At 41.0% G+C, this 18,734-nt stretch overlaps 1 protein-coding gene across 16 annotated transcripts in view; it reads right to left on the minus strand.

Annotated features, from left to right (window-relative positions):
* Positions 1-18,734, minus strand: part of NTRK2 (neurotrophic receptor tyrosine kinase 2) — a 270,371-nt gene that overhangs the window by 134,501 nt on the left and 117,136 nt on the right. Inside the window, exons 12-13 of one of the 16 annotated variants that reach the window (XR_008317730.1) lie at positions 14,326-14,436; positions 13,263-13,369 (exon numbers count right to left, since the gene is read on the minus strand). The exons of 14 other annotated variants lie outside the window; for them this stretch is intronic. The gene's annotated coding sequence lies outside the window, so the exon portion shown is untranslated. The remainder of the gene's footprint in view (positions 1-13,262; positions 13,370-14,325; positions 14,437-18,734) is intronic. One more of the 16 variants, XR_008317731.1, reaches the window with a different exon arrangement.

Genomic DNA, 18,734 nt, shown 5'->3' on the forward strand with positions numbered 1-18,734 from the left:
TGCTGAGCCTCATCATTATCAGCTCATTGATTGTAGTATGTACTATGCATTCTACTCATGAGAGCTGGGAGGGTTAATAGCCAGAATGAGCACAGCGAGTGATTTTGTGGCAAGCTGGGTCTCATCTAAAAGAGTAATGGAAACTGTTGGGAGCCTGTGCTGTTGTTAACTCCACATCTGAGGCAGGCTATAATTCTACTTTTATCCCACTTGCTGTGCTCTCAGTATGTATGAATGTAAACAAAACAAAAAATCAATGAAATATATGGGACCATAAAATGCAATAATGCCACCCCCCAAAAGTTCCACACAAAACTACTACTGTAATGGAATCATTTCACAGTTTAACCATTTAAAAAAGAAGAATAGATTATAATTTTTGTCTCTGTGCCATGAGCTATGAGTCTATACAGCTCATGGTCTCACCTTCATTACTGCAGTCTTGCAATGACGGCCACATTTGATCTACCAGACCAACTTGTTTGAATTCAATTGCAACTAATTCAACTAGCATTAGTGCAACAGAAAAGGATGTTGATCAGGCTCAACTTAACTCATTTAATAAAGGTCACTGCTCCCATAAACACTCACTTCAACTTAAGCATTCTGTAATGCTAAGAGGTGAGAGAAACAAAGAGGAGCAAGTAAGAGTACTTCCTTGCACCTTGTTCATTATTATCTTAGCAGAGAAGGCCCTCTCCACTTTGTCCCAAGATATATATCTAGCACGGAGAAAAGGAAGACATTTCTGGAATATCCTGTCATATCTTGGGCATCATCCTCTTTGTAGAGAAAAGGGTAGAAAACATATGTAATGAAAATAAAATGTGAGAAAGTAAAACAAGGCAGCATTTGATAAAACCTGCAGAAATAACTAACACCTTTGTCCAGGTAACTGAAGCTATAGACGACTCTTAAATGAAACCCACCTGATATACCACTTTGTGCTCAATAATTGAAAGGGAGAAAAAGAGTGGATTGGAAGTACTGGCTGACATCCTGACTAACCAGGGCCGTACTGGGGGCACTGAGAGGGAGGTGGAATGTATGTGGGGAGGGTGCCAGGTTTTCAGCAGAATGGGTACTTAAGGGTGGGAGTATTCATTGCTGCCGAGTGTGGTGGGGCGCTGGGGTGCCCCGCAGGTGGGACGCACCAGGAATATGCCGTTGCCCTGTGGGACAGTCCGAGCCTGTGACTAAGCACCAATGCAACAGGAGAAGCACTGGTATTATTATTTATTTATTTACACAGTCAGACAGGTGATATTGACTGGTTTGTTTTATTCAGACATCGAGTCCTTCCCAAGGACCTGGGATGGCTGAATTTTATTGTCAGTTGTTATAGATATTGTCGCAGAATATAGGCTGTTCCCAGTAAAGCTGCTTTTTGTAATTGGCTGATGGTGATTTCTGTGGCCCCTATGGTGTTGAGGTGCTCTTCAAGGTCTTTTGGGACTGCACCCAGGGTGCCAATGACCACTGGGATTACTTTGGTCTTTTTCTGCCACAGCCTTTCAATTTCAATTTGTCGATCTTTATATTTTGTGATTTTTTCTATTTCTTTTTCTTCTATTCTGCTATCCTCTGGTATTGCTATGTCGATTATTTTAACTTGTTTTTCTTTCTGCTTGACTACAGTTATATCTGGTGTATTGTGTGGCAGATGTTTATCTGTTTGTAGTTGGAAATCCCATAATATTTTTGCATCTTCATTTTCTACCACTTTTTCAATTGTATGGTCCCACCAATTTTTGGCTACAGGTAGCTTGTATCTTTTGCAGATGTTCCAGTGTATTATCCCTGCTAACTTGTCATGCCTTTGTTCGTAGTCAGTCTGTGCGATCTTTTTACAACAGCTGATTAGGTGGTCCATGGTTTCATCTGCTTCTTTACAAAGGTGGCACTTGCTGTTTGTTGTTGACTTTTCTACTTTTGCTCTTATTGCATTTGTTCTTAGTGCCTGTTCTTGTGCAGCCAGTATTAAACCCTCTGTTTCTTTCTTCAAGTTGCCATTCTTAAGCCATTGCCAGGTCTTGGTGATGTCTGATTTCCCACTTATATTATGCAAATATTGACCATGCAGTGGCTTATTTTTCCATTTTTCTGCTCGGCTCTTGACTTTCTTGTAGGCCTGCTTTGTTTCATTGGTGTCACCCAGCTAGTATCATGGCTTAATGGGGATTTGAATTCACGTCTCACCGGTCCTAGTCCAGCACTCCGACCACTACACCACGCTGGCTCTCTGTATAGCAGAAGTGCTTCTGAAAAATTCCACATTAACCCTGCACTGTGGTAGTGTGTGTGGGGGGGAATTTCAACTATCTCCCTTTCCCCTGAAAGCCCTCTGTTTTACCTGAAAACATATACCTGAGGAAAGGGAGGCCATCAAATTGTGCCTCCACCACTGAGCTAGCAGTGAAGCTGAGTAAGTCAGAGGCACTGATGCTTCTCTCTTTGTACTGATGTTATGTTAGTCAGGGAGCCTTTGTCACACAGTGAGAAGGGCTAGAGGGCGGGCTGCAGAGAAGGCAGACGAGCAGGTCTTCTTCCTTGGGCAGGTGGATCTCCCACCCAGATGAGCCTTGGCTCTTGCTGGTAGCTCTGAGAGTTGGGTGCAGGGATGTGCCGTGCCAACATGCCCCACCCAACAGCTCCGATAATGTACCTTGTGAGTGCACGGTGCATTGTGGGTATCCCTCCTCCCATCCACGGGCTCCCCGCAGTCTGGCAGCCACAGTTGCTAGATGACCAAAAAAGTGGGGTTAGGAGAGCACTCACTCTCCTAACACCGTTTTGAGGGGAAGCTACTTAAGTAGGTTTGCTGCTGTGGTACTGCCTAGATAGGACACGGTACCAGCCATTCACAGGCGCAAGCACAACTGGGCTGGGCTCTCTTAGCCCAGTTTTGCACACATATACTGATTAGCCTCAGGATGTCAGCCACTGATGCTTTTTTAAAAAAAAGTGTTAGCACCTTTGAGTTTGTTCCCGAAATATGCAATTAATTAATTAGCAATATTTATGTACTGTTTTAAAACAAAATAAGTTCTCATAGCAAAGGATGTACATAGAAAAAAGGAATGAGAAGATTGTTCCCTGTCCAAAGGAGCTCAGAATCTAAAAGAAATACAAGGAAGTCACCAGCAACATCCACGGGGGTGCTATAGTGGGCTGAATATAGACAGGTGTTATCTCCCTGCTAAATAGGAGGCATTACTCTGAAAAGTGTTTCTTGCCCCATGAGAAGGGGCCTTCTTTGTTCCACCTTACTGTTTCGTAATTGTGATGAGGATCCAAAATGCTATTTGGCTGTGCAAAAGAGCTTGGGCAAGCTGAGTAAAACTTCTCTAATACTATATCACAAATCACTTTTGAAACTTCAAAAGTTTCAAAGAAGTTTGCCATGCGGATTGTGGGGTGGGGGTTTTCAACACAAGTTCAAATTCCCCTTGGACACATAGAACTAGTCATCCAGGTCTATGTTTGCAAGAATAAGCTTCTCTGAATTTCAGCATGCATTTATATAGGAAACAAGTGTGTATGTGTGCAGTTCTAAATGACTGCTAACAGGGTTCTAAATAAAGATTCAGCATTTGTTAGCTTCCACTCCAGAAGACTCAGAATTAGGTCAGTATGTCAGGGCAACATTTCATGGCTGGAGCATCCCTCTTGGCTCTCCTGTTTTCTGCTTTTCTGGAGGAGAGCAGGGGAATGGGATAAATTCCAATTATTCAGTGCTGAAAGGAAGAAAGTAGGGGGAAACTATTACGAATTCCTTCTGCAAGTACGAGCATTGTAGTAATGACATGGAAGTTGAACTAGTCTGTGCAGAAGTCACACAAGTCTATGTAGGTATTTTTGTTGTTAAGCAGAGAGGAGGGGGAACTGATGGGGAGGGTGTGTATGTACAATAAAAACATTTCAGGAAGTACAGGTTCTTATCTATATACAGCTGGGAAATGGGTGGGATCAAGCACGGTGATTAAAACTTGGAATCAGGGCAGGGGAAATAGACGTTGAGACATTGTTCTCAGAACAGATTAAAACCTGCCCAGCTTTATACAACAGCTTAAGTCCAATGATTTTATCCCTTTTTAACATGAGATATTATGACATCATGATATTATGGCAGGCAGCATGATAGAAAGTGTTTTTGTATATGTGGACATTGTCTGCATATCTGCATTACTAGGAACAATGCAACATGTGAACTGGTAGTTCTCAGATGTCAGCCACAGCAATTATCTAAAGCTTAATAGTGGTCCACTGCCTACACTGATACATACTGCAAAATTTTTCATTGTACATACCCATACGGGAATCCAGATGCAGCATATTTGGAAAGGCATTTCTGTTTGTACAAGGTACCCCAATTGCTGCTGATTCACCCCTCCTTCTGTAGTCCCTTATGCCACATTTCATGCTGATCCTCAACTCTCAAAAATTACATTTCAGGGTGCACAGACCACTGCAGTGGTATTGGGGTGGGGGTCCCAGTTTTATGACCACTCATGCTTCTTTGGATCTAAGCCTTTGTACTTTAATGTATATCACATTGACATTCAATGTAAGGTTTGTAGAAAAACACAAAGAAAAATCAATAGAAACAGATTTTCTACTACCAGCATTCAATAAACAGCATTGAATCAATATTATATACATGGAACCTGATGAAACCATAAACATGCCAAAGGATTAATAAAGAAAATTTGTTCCTTGACTGATGAAGGCTAATGACCCATTGAAAATTTGAATTGTCTGATCTTAGTCATGACTAATTGTGCTTAAAACATTTGATAAAACTAAAAGCTAGCAGGCCATTCCTAAATGATTTCTGTCATTCGGGTTTTACGTAAAACTTGAAATCATCCTAGACTGAGCCCTCCCTCTGCTTTTGTTGTGTGTATTTTCCTCTACATATCTGATTTTTCTTTAAATTGTTTATTATTTAACCTTTCAGATTCAAGAGCCAGACCCATCATGCTTACAGTACACAGAAAGCAAACTATCAAGCTTTCTGATTTTTCAAACAAATGTACAATTGGATACCTTGTTAAACACACCTTTGTATATTGTTAATAGCAGCGATATGTCACAAGAATGTAAATTTCTTACTTGCATATCATATAAATAAGCAGCAAGTATTGTCTGTTTTATACTGAAAAGCTCAGCTGATTTGGACCCATATAATGCCCATCACTTGAATGTTCAAAGCATGTAGTTAATCAAGATGTGGTTTAAGTCACCAAAAGCTGTCCAGTGACCTTAAATGCAGATTCCAAGCTCTCCCTATTCCATCCTTAATAGTTAGGTGCTTGGCCCAAGGTGCCCTGCCCCTGTGATATCCCATATCACAGAGATATAGTTGTTGAAGCATGCGTTGTACACAAATGCATGTACCAGAATTACAATGAGCACTTCTAGTGAAAAACAACTGCAACAGGGATGGAATTTGGAGCAAAGAAGCAACTTTATGGGTGCTTAAAGGTGTTTCTGCTCTTATTATTTCTGCCTCTGTTACCATTATTTTAGGGGGTACATTGTTAGTTTATTGTTTTCTATGTTTTATTTTTAAGAACTATCATATTTTAAAGGCAAGCTATTAGATGAAATGATACCAGGTAGGTAGATCTAGTTTGCATCCTTCCCTAGAGAAGAACAGAAATTCATAGTTAAGTCCAGGATTTCATTTTCATCTCTTAGGGAGAGGAGGGCAGCTACTGCTAAGATGTTAGAAAGCAGTATATCCAGAGTGGATTATTGCCCCGCCCCCTGCATGGCCAATAAAGCCTTGGTGTCACTTCACCTGCGGTTGCAAAATCACTTGAAGGACTTGTATCCAAAGTGTGACTTGTCTAAGGAGAAAGGGTCTGTATTATAATGTCTGGTAAAGATATGCTTCCTAAGAAACTGCCCAGCATATCTCTTCCATGGGGGCTGAATCCAGTGGTTTAGTGCTGCAGGGATGAGCAGAGACATAGTTCTAGTATTATTTTCCCGCCAGGGTCTCAGCAGGGATGCAAACTCTTTCTAAACCTTTTCTGCTTTCTAAAAGGAAATAATATGCTGCTCTTGCTATTCCAACAGTTTGTTACATAACTGAATTATCAGACTACAATTGATTTTATTACCATTGTTCCTGTCTTCTGTTACAAGGAGTATCCTCCACCCCTTGTGGCTGACAATCAGACTGCTGTTCTGGGTGAATAACCACATGAGATTCAAGCTCCGTAGGATTAGGAAACTTCTTGTAACCACCACCACCCCCAACTCTTGCATCAGCATCTAAGTGGGGTGTGTGCCATTAGGGTCAGCATGGCTATGTGGCATGGCTGTCAGGGTGTGTGTGGCTACAGGGGTCATCATGGAGAGCACTTGGCAACTACATCACTACCTGAAGCCACAGACATCCTCCAGAGAGATCTTTTGGAAAGTGATGTACAGGATCTATGCAGTAATATGGGCTTGGCCCTGTCTATATAATCCTTCACAGATCTGCATATTGCAAAAGGCTGCTGTTCTTTTTCCCGAGGAGTGGTGGGCTGCAGAAAGATGGAAAGACCAAGATCATCTTGAGGAAAACTAAACTGATTTTAAAAATAAAAGATGGACCGGGCCTGAAAGCCACTTTCCCTTGGTGGTAAACAAACAGTTCTTTCTCTAGGGACTTGAGGAGCCTTGACACTTGATATGCTGAATGAATTGCTTCAAGGACCACAATCCTCTACCTGAAACGAAAGAATCTGAAATGCATACACCAAATTGTGGTGTGAAGATTAGCCTCAGTGAAGTCTTTCATGGCTATATGCACTTGTCATCCCAGCCATGACAGACTGAGTAGAGAGTCTCCATGCAAATGAGAGTGGATTCATGGTTTGTCATTGAAAATCTCATAGGCTACCAGAGAATCTACACTCAGAACACCTCAGAAACAACAAAACCCAGTACCCCATGGGTTAGCAACACATGTGGGTAGTTGGCAGCCTATGTGCACTACACCACCACTCGCTCTGGGTCAACCCATCACCCCACAAGTGCAGTTATGGGGCTGCTGAAACCTCCATTATTCTCTATGGAGAAAAACCTTAAAGACGCATAAACTTCAAAAAAAACCCACAAAAAATCAGCCCTCAGCCCAATTCCTTTGAAATAATTGTGGTAGCTTCCTTGCCTCCATTGGGCACTACCACCCACCACACTCTGCTCTGGGCCACCCCTTTCACCCCAATGTGAAGCGATACATTTGCTGGAATCCCCATTATTCCCTATGGGAGGAATTAAAAAATGAATGAAATTTCAAAAATTCACAAATAATCGCAGGAGTCTCCAATTGCTTTGCCATTCTGGGGTGGTAGGCACCCCTGGGTGCCTACTATCCACCCCAGTTTTTTGCCCCTAGACACTCCACTTAGGAATATTATTATGAGCAATAATAATAAAAATTTCAAAAATTCATTAAAAATCGTAGGAATGTCCAATTGCTTTGGGGTTTGGGTGGTAGTTGGCACCCATGGGTGCCTACCATTCAACCCAGTTTTGGAGGCTCAAACCAGTTTAAACTGGTTCAAAACAGTTCAAACCAGGTTCAAATTCGAACCGAACCAAAGTGGGGTTCGAGCAAAACCAAAACCGAACCTCCTCACCCCAGTTTGAATTTGAACTGAACCAGGTAAACCAGTTTTGTGCACATCCCTAGTGGAAAGTACCTGTGCAACAGCAGCTCAAAGCATGTACTCTTGGGTCACACCTGCCAGGAGGCTGGGCCAAGGAAGGGAGGGGGATAGGGCCAGCATGACGAAAGGCTGAGTTTCAGCCTGCACCTGTTTCTAGTGTTCTTCATCCACAATATTCAGCCTTCTCAGTGATTTTTTCTTTAATGAGCTCAGGATAAAAGTGCCCGGCCCTGTTCAACCCGTTGTTGGTGGCTTTCTTATGCTTCTTTTTTAGACTGTGAGCCCTTTGGGGACAGGCAATCGTTTAAATAACTAAATTCTGTATGTAAACCGCTTTGGGAACTTTGGTTGAAAAGCGGTATATAAATACTTGTCGTATTCGTATTCAATCTCTCCTGTTGCAGCAAAGCCAGGAATTTGCCATGGCAACAAGGGAAGAGGCCACTTCTCTCCTTGGTTCAAAATTGGAGACACCCTTCCTGAACCTAAACATCAACTCCTGCCTGTAGGCTTCCAGCGGCATCTGGTGGAACACTGTGTGAAACAGGATGCTGGACTAGATGGACCTTGGGCCTGATCTAGCAGGGCTGTTCTTATGAGGGACTTTTCCCAATGTTAGCTGCCTTCCTCCCTTGTGTGAAGAATTGGTGGTTCAGGTAGTACTGTTAGTTGCTAACTGAAACTTTAAAAATTCCAAATCTTTCTCTACATAAATTGTACAACAGCTACAGTCGAAGGACCTCTTTATTCCCATCATTTTCGTTGTATAATTAAATGCTCCCGAAGTGTTTGACAGGATAGACAGAAGAAGGAAGGGGGGAATCATGAGAGAAAGAGGGGGGAAAGGTAGGAGCATGCATACAAACTGGAGAGTAGGGCACATTAGCGACGACCTTGACAGAGAAATATCGACCATGATTTGTCTTGTGACTAGGGGGAAATGGAAACCAACGATTCTGAATCATTAATGAATTCCAATTGTGTTCTTTGAACTTCACCTCTGTGTGTAATGAAATGAAAGCTGTCTCCAGATTTCTTTCCAAATATCCATAGGCAAGTAACTCCTAATTCAGCACAATTTTTGTTCAGTTTTAGAAAGCCAGTTTCTAAATTGAAATGTTTAGAACAATTGGTTTGATATTTCATTATTTCTTATATATGCAAATTATTTACATCTGCACTAGGAAGCATGACCGAATAATATTTGGGAAGATGGAAGTGAGGTTTGTCCAAAGGATACCATTCCTTCAAATACACCACATGTGGGCAATCTGCAACCCAGTTAAGATTTTAAGCCATTCATGCTTAAGTATCTTACCTGCTAACTTGGCAAAGAGGCACCTTTTTACGTGGTGATTCTCTTTATTTAGCAGGGGCAGAGTAACTGGCCCTATCCACCCCCAGCACAGTACCTCCAGGGACTGTTGCTGGTGTCTATCTTGAGTTTATTTTTAGATTGTGAGCCCTTTGGGTACAGGGATCCATCTTATTTATGTATTATTTCTCTCTGTAAACTGCCCTGAGCCATTTTTGGAAGGTCGGTATAGAAATCAAATGAATGAATGAATGAATGAATGAATAAATGCTCTGTTCTTTTATATCACTGGTAAAAGTGCTATCGTTACAGGAAAAATAAACATTGTAGTACCTTAAAGACTAGGTTCTCGTGGACTATGGTCCTCTTAGCTTATGTGTCAATAATTTTGTTAGTCTTTAAGGGGCCAGAAGACAATGAGGTTATTCTCACAACTGGGTTGGCAGGGTGGCAGGCAGGTGGGGGGAAAGCTTCCCAAACCTCACCTTCCCCCCCAACAGTCCTCGGAAGCCTGGTGGGAGCAAACTCCGCACACCCACATGACCGGCCCTGCTCCATGCAGTGAGGAGCAGGGCCCATCACTTTGAGGCCAGGACTCATTGTACCAGCCTCCAAGAATCCCACAATGTACCATGCCCGTGTGTGGTGCATTGTAGGATTCCCCCTTCAGTGTTGCAGCACTGGCTGAAAGCAGCCAGCGTTGTTAGGGAAACATGGTCAAGGGAGCGCTTGTTCTCTGAACCTCATTGAAGAGGCAGGCTTCTTTGGTGGGTTTGCTGCCAAGGCACCGCTGGGAGCCACTTGGTTCCCATTGGTTCCGATTGGTTCCCATGGACAACCAAGCCGGGGCTTAGCTGCCTAGCCCAGTCCTGGCTGCTCATGAGAACAGGCTCTGTTTGTTGTTTTTTGCTGCTACAGTACAGATTAAAACAGTTAATCTCTGGAAATTGTTATGAGGTGGCAGCTGAGGCAACTGGGGCCTAAATTGCTGGAAAGGATAGAAAACTCCTGGGTTTTCTTGTCAAGGAACAAAGAAGAGTTGCCTGGAGAGCAGTGTCAGTCATCTGGATGACTACAGCTCCTAGTAGTTAGCACCTACTTTTACAACAGTTTTTACCGTTATGTGTGGGTGTACTTTGGGACTGGTTTCCCCTGCCATGCATCACACACTTAAAATAAATGTTCTGACTGATTCATTAGTGCTGCTTCAAACCTCCATTGGCTAAAAATATATTTAAGTGAAAGAGGATATTTAACCTTTGCCCCAAGGACAATGCAATGCTATTGACAACAGTGAAAATCAGTACACTTGGTGTCCAAGTCATGCCTTCCTACAGTAACATGAAACTATTAGCCTGTACAACAATACTACCACTTCTACTCTTAATGCAGCAGAGTCTTCCAGCAATTACAAGGATTTCAATTACAACAGACTATAGATATAGTAAGGAATAGGGATGTGCATTAATGGCTTGGGCAGTCGTGCGTGGGGCAGGGGCCAGTTCCTATAAGAAACTGGTAAGCAGGACCTTACACGCTCCTCTGCCACTCCACTGCTTTTCTGGGCATGGTGCTAGCTGTTCAAAAGGCTGCATGCAGCTCTAGCACTACTGCCAGGAGCCTGGGCATGGCGTCAGCACGCACATGACTGCTGGGAGCAGCCACACACAGCCTTTTGAACAGTTCTTAAAACATATGCTGATAACTTCCTTGACTACTGCAATGCACTTTATGTTGGATGACCTTTGTACATAGTTTGGAAACTGCAATTGGTGAAAATGTGGTATCCGACGGTCCATATTACTCCTATTTTGAAAGAGTTACATTGGCTGCCAATATGTTTCTGGAGAAAATAGAAAGTGCTGGTAATTACATATAAAGCCCTAATCAGCTTGGGCCCAGGGTATTAAAGTGAACACTTTCTCCATGAGTCCCATGGCAACTGGGAAGTTTCATGATTGCTACCAGCCTTTCTGGGGGCGACTCAGGGCTTGTCCTTCTCTATAACTGCCCCAAGGTTTTGGAATGCACCCAATGGCATAGTAAGAGTTTCAACTTCCCTGACAATTAAAAACAAACAAACACTTATGACACATCTATTCAACCAGGCCTTTGGTTAATTTTAAGTAGGCTTTAAAATGTCTGTACTGTTGTTGTTTTTTACTGTTTAATTGTTTTAATATTTGTAGTTTTTTGAATTTGAATTGTATGTAAATAGCCTTGAAACATATGTTTAGGCAGTATACAAATATGTTAAATAAAAACAAAATAAAAGTGTGTAGAGGGAGGGAAGGCTTGGAAGGACCCTGGGGAATACAATGCATCTCCTTATGCTGCCCACACTATCTATTGGTGAGAATCTAGACCTGAAACACCAAATTTTTAATGAAAGCAATAGATTTTATTGTGGTTGGTGGCTGGAAGGGGAATATTCTTAATAAGTATTCCAAATAATTCAGTTTTTAAAAAGGCTATTTATTGTCATGAGCTGCCATCTAAACTTATCTGTTGAAGTATTTGCCTTTGCTGCAAAATAGGTACTGTAATAAAGACAAAAGGCTCCTATTTGATCAGAGGATCTGCAATGTTCCTTTAGCATTCTCTTGGCCCATGCTTTTGGAAAGCTGCCTGGCTCCCTTTCCCTCATGAGGCTCTTCTGAAGCACTCGTTGCTTGCAGGGATATATGTTAGCAGACTCTAATGCAAGCTTTGGAATTTATATACTAGATAAAGGGAGTTGCTAATGCATTCACTGGCACAGCATCACCCCAAGAGGAATTAGTCTCTGATCTAGAGTCCTGAAGGGCCCCTAACTTTGGTAGGTGTGTGCTACTTTTGGCACACTATTTATTTCTCTTAGAATGATTCCTGTTTCTGAAATCAGGTAAATAAGATAGAGCACAGTCAGAATCGGAACATCATACAGCACCTACAATTACACCATGCAATTAGACCAAGCCAAAGAGCAGAATGTTGAGATAACTCATTCTTAGATTACAGAATGAAGTATGCAAAGATCTTTTTCCAGATTTTTCTCTGAGTTCCTTATCACATTAAAGTCTAGCAGGAAAAGGTCTTCAAGAATTACAGTACTACAAGATACTACTCAGAAGCTCCAGTCCAATATTCCACACAAGTTCTGTATATGAGCACATGGGGTTCCTGAATGCAAAAGCTCCCCCCACTTCACTCTGATGTAAAGAGAAGCTTCATTTCCAGAATCAAACATGTATGCACAGCCTTCTCCATCAATATGAATGCAGAAGCCTTGGCTCATACAGAGACCTGGGTACACACTGGAACTCCTGCACACATAAAAATAGGATTGTATGCTGTGAAGCATACAAATGTAAATCATTATTTTTTGTTGATACCATATGTTGATCAAGTAAGCAATTTGCCACTGGGTGTCTAGCATTAAGGGTATCTAGCATTTTATTCAACTGATGTACCTTTCTACATATTCACCCTTTTCCCCTTCTTTCATACAGTACTGTACTTGTAATAATGAGAAAAGAGAAGGAGAATCTCTGCTTTATGAATGAACATTCTGTTGGAAGTTGGGACTTTGCGCTGTCTCTTTGCCTCAGACAGTGGAGGACAGACTAGTAAATCAGAGGGCTAGAGAGTCAAGACATTGGTCATCCCTTCTCCACTGCTCTGATGCTATCCCTTTGAAATGTAGATTGCTACTCTTAGGGATTCAACTTCCTCCTTCCTCTCTCTCTTCCTACCTTTCTGTCTACCTTGCAACATGGCAAGCCTCTCTTCCTGCACCATATGTGCAGAGAAGATGCAGAATCCATCTGCATCCAGCTAGATAGATAGATTAGAGATCCTAACTCCTCACTTTCCTATCTAGAATGGAGTTCCTTAATAAATGCCTTTTATATTGATTTGAAACTATGAATTGGCTCCAAGTTACTTTACTCTCAGCACACACGCATGCCTAACTAAATTTCCGCTGTGTTGTGCCTCTGTGCACTCTGCTATAATGAGAAAGGGATTCTCTCACCACAGAGAATTTCCAACACATTCATCCATTATGCTATGATACTATGAGCATGTCAAGTAGAAGCCAATATGAGCACAGAATTCAGGCAATCATTTTAATGCAGAAATTCCTATGAAGTTAGTGCCTCAGGGAAAATATTACAGTTATGTACAAAATCCTATAGGTTACTGAGCTTAAAAAAAATGAAAAATGAAAAATGTATATCTGAAAAACCAAAATCTAAAATAATACAATTTTAGAGTTGGATCTGCCAAGTTACCTTGGAGATCTTCTAGTTCAACTCATCAACCGCTTCATGTCTTCCTGGAGGGAGGTATCAAGTTTCAAATGAATTGGATGAAGGGGTAGAGGGAACTCTCATCAAGTCTGTTGATGACACAAAGCTGTTACTATCGAACCAGCAAATGCATGTGCGCTTCCTTTGCTGCATGTATGCTTTGCTACTCAGGATGTTGGCTACTATACCAAACTAGATTTGACCAGTGCAGAATAGATTAAAACTACTGATTCTCATTATCCTGACACTATGCCTCTGTTAATGCAGCCTAACACTGCATTCGTCTTTTTAGCAGCTGCATCATACTGCTGTCTTATGTCCAACTTGTGGATCACTAAGACACCTGGATTCTTTTCTCATGTATGGCTGCCAAGCTACATATCCCCTATCTTATACTTATGCAATTCACTTTTCTTACATAAATGCAGGACTTCATATTTGTCTCAACTGAACTCCATCGTATTGGTTTGGCCAAACATTCAAGCCCGTCAAGACAGCTTTGAATCTTGATTGCGTCTTCTGAAGTTTTGGAAGACAGCTATCTTCCCCAGTTTTGTGCTGTTGGCAAATTTGATAAGCATCCCTTTATTCTCTACTCCAAGTCATTTATGAAAACACTGAACAGTATACGGCCCAAAACAAAGTCCTGTAGCTCTCCACCCAGTACTTCCCTCCAGGCTAACATGGAACCATAATGAGCGCCCACTGGGTTCAGTTGTTCAACTAGCTGTGAATCCACCAAACTGTAGTATCACCCAGCCCATAGCTTACCATTTTGTCAGCAAGGATATTATGGGAGACTTTGTCAAATGCTTTGCTGAAATCAAGATACAATAGGCTTGTTCACACAATTGTTTGAATCTAGGTTTAATGTGGGTTACCAATACTGAAGTAATTGTATGAACCCATGCCAAGGTGGGGTATGGCCCAAGATTCTCATCTTGGCATGGATTCACACGATCACACTAATGTTTGTAACCTACATTTAACCTAGATTCAAATGACTGTGTGAACAGGTCCACTGTCTGACATCGTAAAACCGTACATGCATTAGCAGGATTGCAGAGACACAGCGGGAGCCTTTGCACAACTCCTCCAATCCTCTTGAACTTGCACTGTTGTACAGCAACCATGTTTTTGAAGTGGAGCAGAGCAACTATATGACAAAGGAGAAGGTGAAGACCAAAATAGAAAGGAATACTTTTTTTAAAAAGCACATTATAGTTTATTATTTTCAACAGCACAAGTCTACAAAAACTCATTATTGCTGCTGCAAATAGTAAAGATCGCAAAAGAGATCCTATTTTAAAATATTTTCAAGAAATCCCTTGGCCTGCAAAAAAGAAAAATGTGGCTAACGTAAACAATACATCAAAGAAATGCAATGCCTTGTTTTTAGAATGAAGCAATGTAAAAACTTACTTATTGAATGGTTATAGCAATCAATTAGTATGCACTTTTATTTAATATGTATTTATTTAAAATATTGGTCTTTTCCCTCTAAACATTATTTTTTTCTTTCCTTTTCAGTTTATCCGGAGATTTGTTTGAATTATTTAAAATGAAAACTATTAGACAAGTATGTCAATTTATTTGGACAGAGCCTGGCTTGATAAATCATAAACACACACACACAAACACAATATATTACAAAGTATAGTACAATGTATTATATAATATGGAGTAGCATATAAGTACTACATCAAATCAAATCAACACTGCATTGTAATAGTGAACTATTTTACAGGATAGTGAGCCTCAAAAATGCATGGATTTAAGTAAGAATATGTAAAGGCAGCATTTCAAGATACATCTAAGTGACAAGCAGGACACGGAATTAAGTCTAGGATATTTTAGGCCTTTAGTGACACAAGTGAAAATTCTCAGATCATTTGTGATGTACTGAAGTGCTGCAGGCACAGATACTATGATGCAATATATTGGAAGGCTATGCACATGAGCAGCCAAACCCAGGCTAGGTCAGCCCAGCCTGGGTTTGGCTTCCCTGGAATCAAGCCCAATCTCAGTGCTGCCCTCATGGGTAGCCCAACTTTTAACCCTGGCCTTTAGCCCCCAACTCCTGGGGGAATCTTCCAATACACTAGAGGAGTGCAGATTGTCCGGGTGCACCAGTGGTGTGCCAAAGGTTTCTCAAAAGATCGTCTGGAGGGAAGGTATGTGAAACCCTGCCTTCCCCCCCACCCGCTGCCCTCCTCACCCTGGCGGGGATCATTTGAATAGCCTTTGTGTATTTTATTCTGGTCCACTACTAGCTGTTTGAAAGAACTGTGAGAGCATATCAGTGAAAGATGGGTTGGATCTGAGCCAGCTGAAAAACATAGCCAAGTAGTGCTGCTTCTAGCAAAATTTCCTAAGGGCTGTAGCAAGAGACTGATGAAGTGCACACTTCAACATCTGGGGGAGGGGGTAGAGAGAAAGTTGCACTGGATCTCCAAGGGTGGATCAAACAGAGATAACTGTTGACTAGCTCGTATCAATCAGACCAAAAATAAAAAGTGCCATTCTGTGCTGATATTACACAGATATGCCAGAATCAGGAATACTCTCTCTGGGACAGATATTTCTTCTAAACATCCAAAGCAAACTGGATTAATAGGGCTTGGCTCTTTGAAGAATTTAACTTAAATACTCCAACTCTTGGCAAATGAATGAAGAACTTCAAAGGCAAAACCTGTACATAAACCCTGTGTGTGCATTTTTAAAAATGAGAAACAATATTTCATACAGGTAACAAGACAGCTAAGTACAATTTAGAGAACAAAACAGTTAAATAAATTGTCCTTATTTTCTATCTTCCTTGAAATTCATAATCACATAAAAATGCTAGGTACATATCAAAACTTGTAAGTAAAAAATTGTTATGTAACTTATTCTCTGAGGACCCAGTACAAGATACACCAAGCAATAACATTTGCTGTTATGTTTGTATAATCTTGGTAATATTTCAAAATAAACTTAAATTATGTTGATGAGGATGTTTAAGTAGATAAGACATTCTATGCGTAGTTACTTTTTCATATTTTTAAATACAGTCATCCCTCACCTATCGCGGGTTTGCCAATCGCAGATTTAAGTATTCACAATTGGAAAACTGTCACCACCCACATCAACCAACCCAAGTATTCACAGCTTGGTGCAATTTTTAAATATTGGGAGGTTTGGGGGGCCAATTTCTGAGGTCAAGGAGTCATTCTGAGGGTCAGGGTCATTTCTGGGGGCCAGGGGGCATTTGGGGGGGATTTGGGGGAGTCATTTCTGGGGGTCAGGGGATATATTTTCCCACACTTTTGTATTTGGGGGCACTTTCCCTCTCACGATTCCTCTAACCCCATTTCCCATTAAACTCATGTCTTGCCTACCACAAGGGTTTCCAGGAACAGAACCCTTCTGGTTGGAGGGGTACTACTGCATCTTATTAGTTCAGTTGATCTATCTGTTAATCATTAGAAATGTGCATGAAGCATTCCGTGAAACCATGGTGGGGGGAGTGGAAGCTTTAAAAAGCCATGTGTGTGCTGCAGCAGTGCATGGGCTGCTGGGAGCACCTCTGCAATGGCACTGCTTTTTAGAATCAACAGTGCAGAGGTGGAGCGATGGAAGAGCAGGTAAGACTAGTGAGCTTCCTTTTAAAGCTACTGCTTGCCCCCCACCAAAATGATTTGGCTGTGGCAGCTGAATCATTTTGGCACCTCTGTAATGAGGTGCTGAAACAATTTGGGCACTTCCCTATTAATCATGGAGGTGGTAGGACAGAGAACAGAAAGCATTTTGATATGCGTTGCATAAGGATTGAGCTACATGCAATGTTGAAAATTTGTGATCAGGATTTCCATGACCGTCGAGCCCTGTGCACTCCCATGGAGCATGACATGAGAACCCAGAATTTCCAGGCAATCCTGGTCAAAGTGCTGCAGTTAAACCATATTTAACTGGGATAGATGACTAGGAATGGATCCTATTTATCTCCCTCATTTTAATGCAGATTAACTGTAGCAGTTTGACTGTGACTGCCTGGAAATCCAGATTCTCACATCATGCTCCGCAGGAGCGTGTGGGACTCAGCAATTAGATCCTATTTACTTATCCTAGTTAAATGTGGTTTAACCATAGCAGTTTGATTGGAATTGCCTAGTAATTCTGGATTGTCACATCATGCCTCACAGGAGCACATGGGGCTCAGCAATCACAGTTAACTCTTTAACAGTGCTCGCTGTGGTCATGTCCTATGTTTAAATTTAAAAATGTAAAGTTCTGTGTTTAAATTTAATTAATAATGCTATGGCCCAAGTTTAACCCATATGCATATTGTCTCTTATTTCTGGGTGTGGGTGCAATTATCCCAACTCTTTTATCATCACAGTCACCAAATATTAATCTACAAGCATACATTTACCATATTTCCCATCACAGATTTGTCAAATTAAAAAAATCTGAAGATTACTTGCTGATTTCTATATTTAAACTCACAATTTTTTCCTTTCACTCCACCTTTACATTATTATCAAGAAATCAATAATGTGAGGAAAATAAAATGAAAATTGAAAAGGGTTGCAAGTAAACAATCCCCATAACAAGAGCAAATTCTTTACAATTGTGGATCCCAACCTTGTGCCCGAGATGGTGGACTACAATTCCCATCACAAAGAAAGCTGTAGTCCAATAACATCTGGGAATCCAAGGTTGGGATCTTACCTAAGTATGACACGTGTTTCAAACTGATATTCCAACCATAATACTATAAATCTATTTCATTCTTCAGTCAGGTATTAATTCTTCCTACCTCAGAGCCGCTGCCAGTCTGTGGAGACAATACTGAGCTAGATAAACCAATGGTCTGACTCAGTATATGGCAGTTTCCTACGTCCCTATGTTCTTAACAACTGCAATCAATGATCTACTGTTCAGGTTTCTGTTCTGAGTCTTTATTCATACACTGAGCATACTTACATTGACTTTCTTTTTTAAACTCAGATGCCTTGATTTCTCCTAATCTCACACTCAATTTTTTCAGTGGCAATAAATATTTCACATTTATATAGTGTTTTTCTTAAGTGATCAAAGCATTCCATTTTATGACTAGCCATATTGTTATACACATACCTTCCCTAAAACAGGAAGGCCAAGAATAAGAAATATAGCCTCAATAATATAGTTGTGTAGGAATGTAGGTATGTAAGTATGTATAGATGTATGTATATGTAAGTATGTATATATGAATGAAGGTATAGTAGTGCAGTAAGAATGTAGTTCACTATGACAGTCACAAATGTCTTAGTAAACACTGTTTAATAGAACAGCTCTTTATTCCAGTCTTATAAAATAGTCTCTAAACTGACCAGATTTATAAAATGTATAGTAAAATTGGAATTGACATGTTACAGTGAAATCAAATCTGACTGTATACAATAGCATCCCAAAACATATTCATGGAAA

The sequence above is a fragment of the Hemicordylus capensis genome, chromosome 2, assembly GCF_027244095.1.
Source record: "Hemicordylus capensis ecotype Gifberg chromosome 2, rHemCap1.1.pri, whole genome shotgun sequence".
NCBI lineage: Eukaryota > Metazoa > Chordata > Lepidosauria > Squamata > Cordylidae > Hemicordylus > Hemicordylus capensis.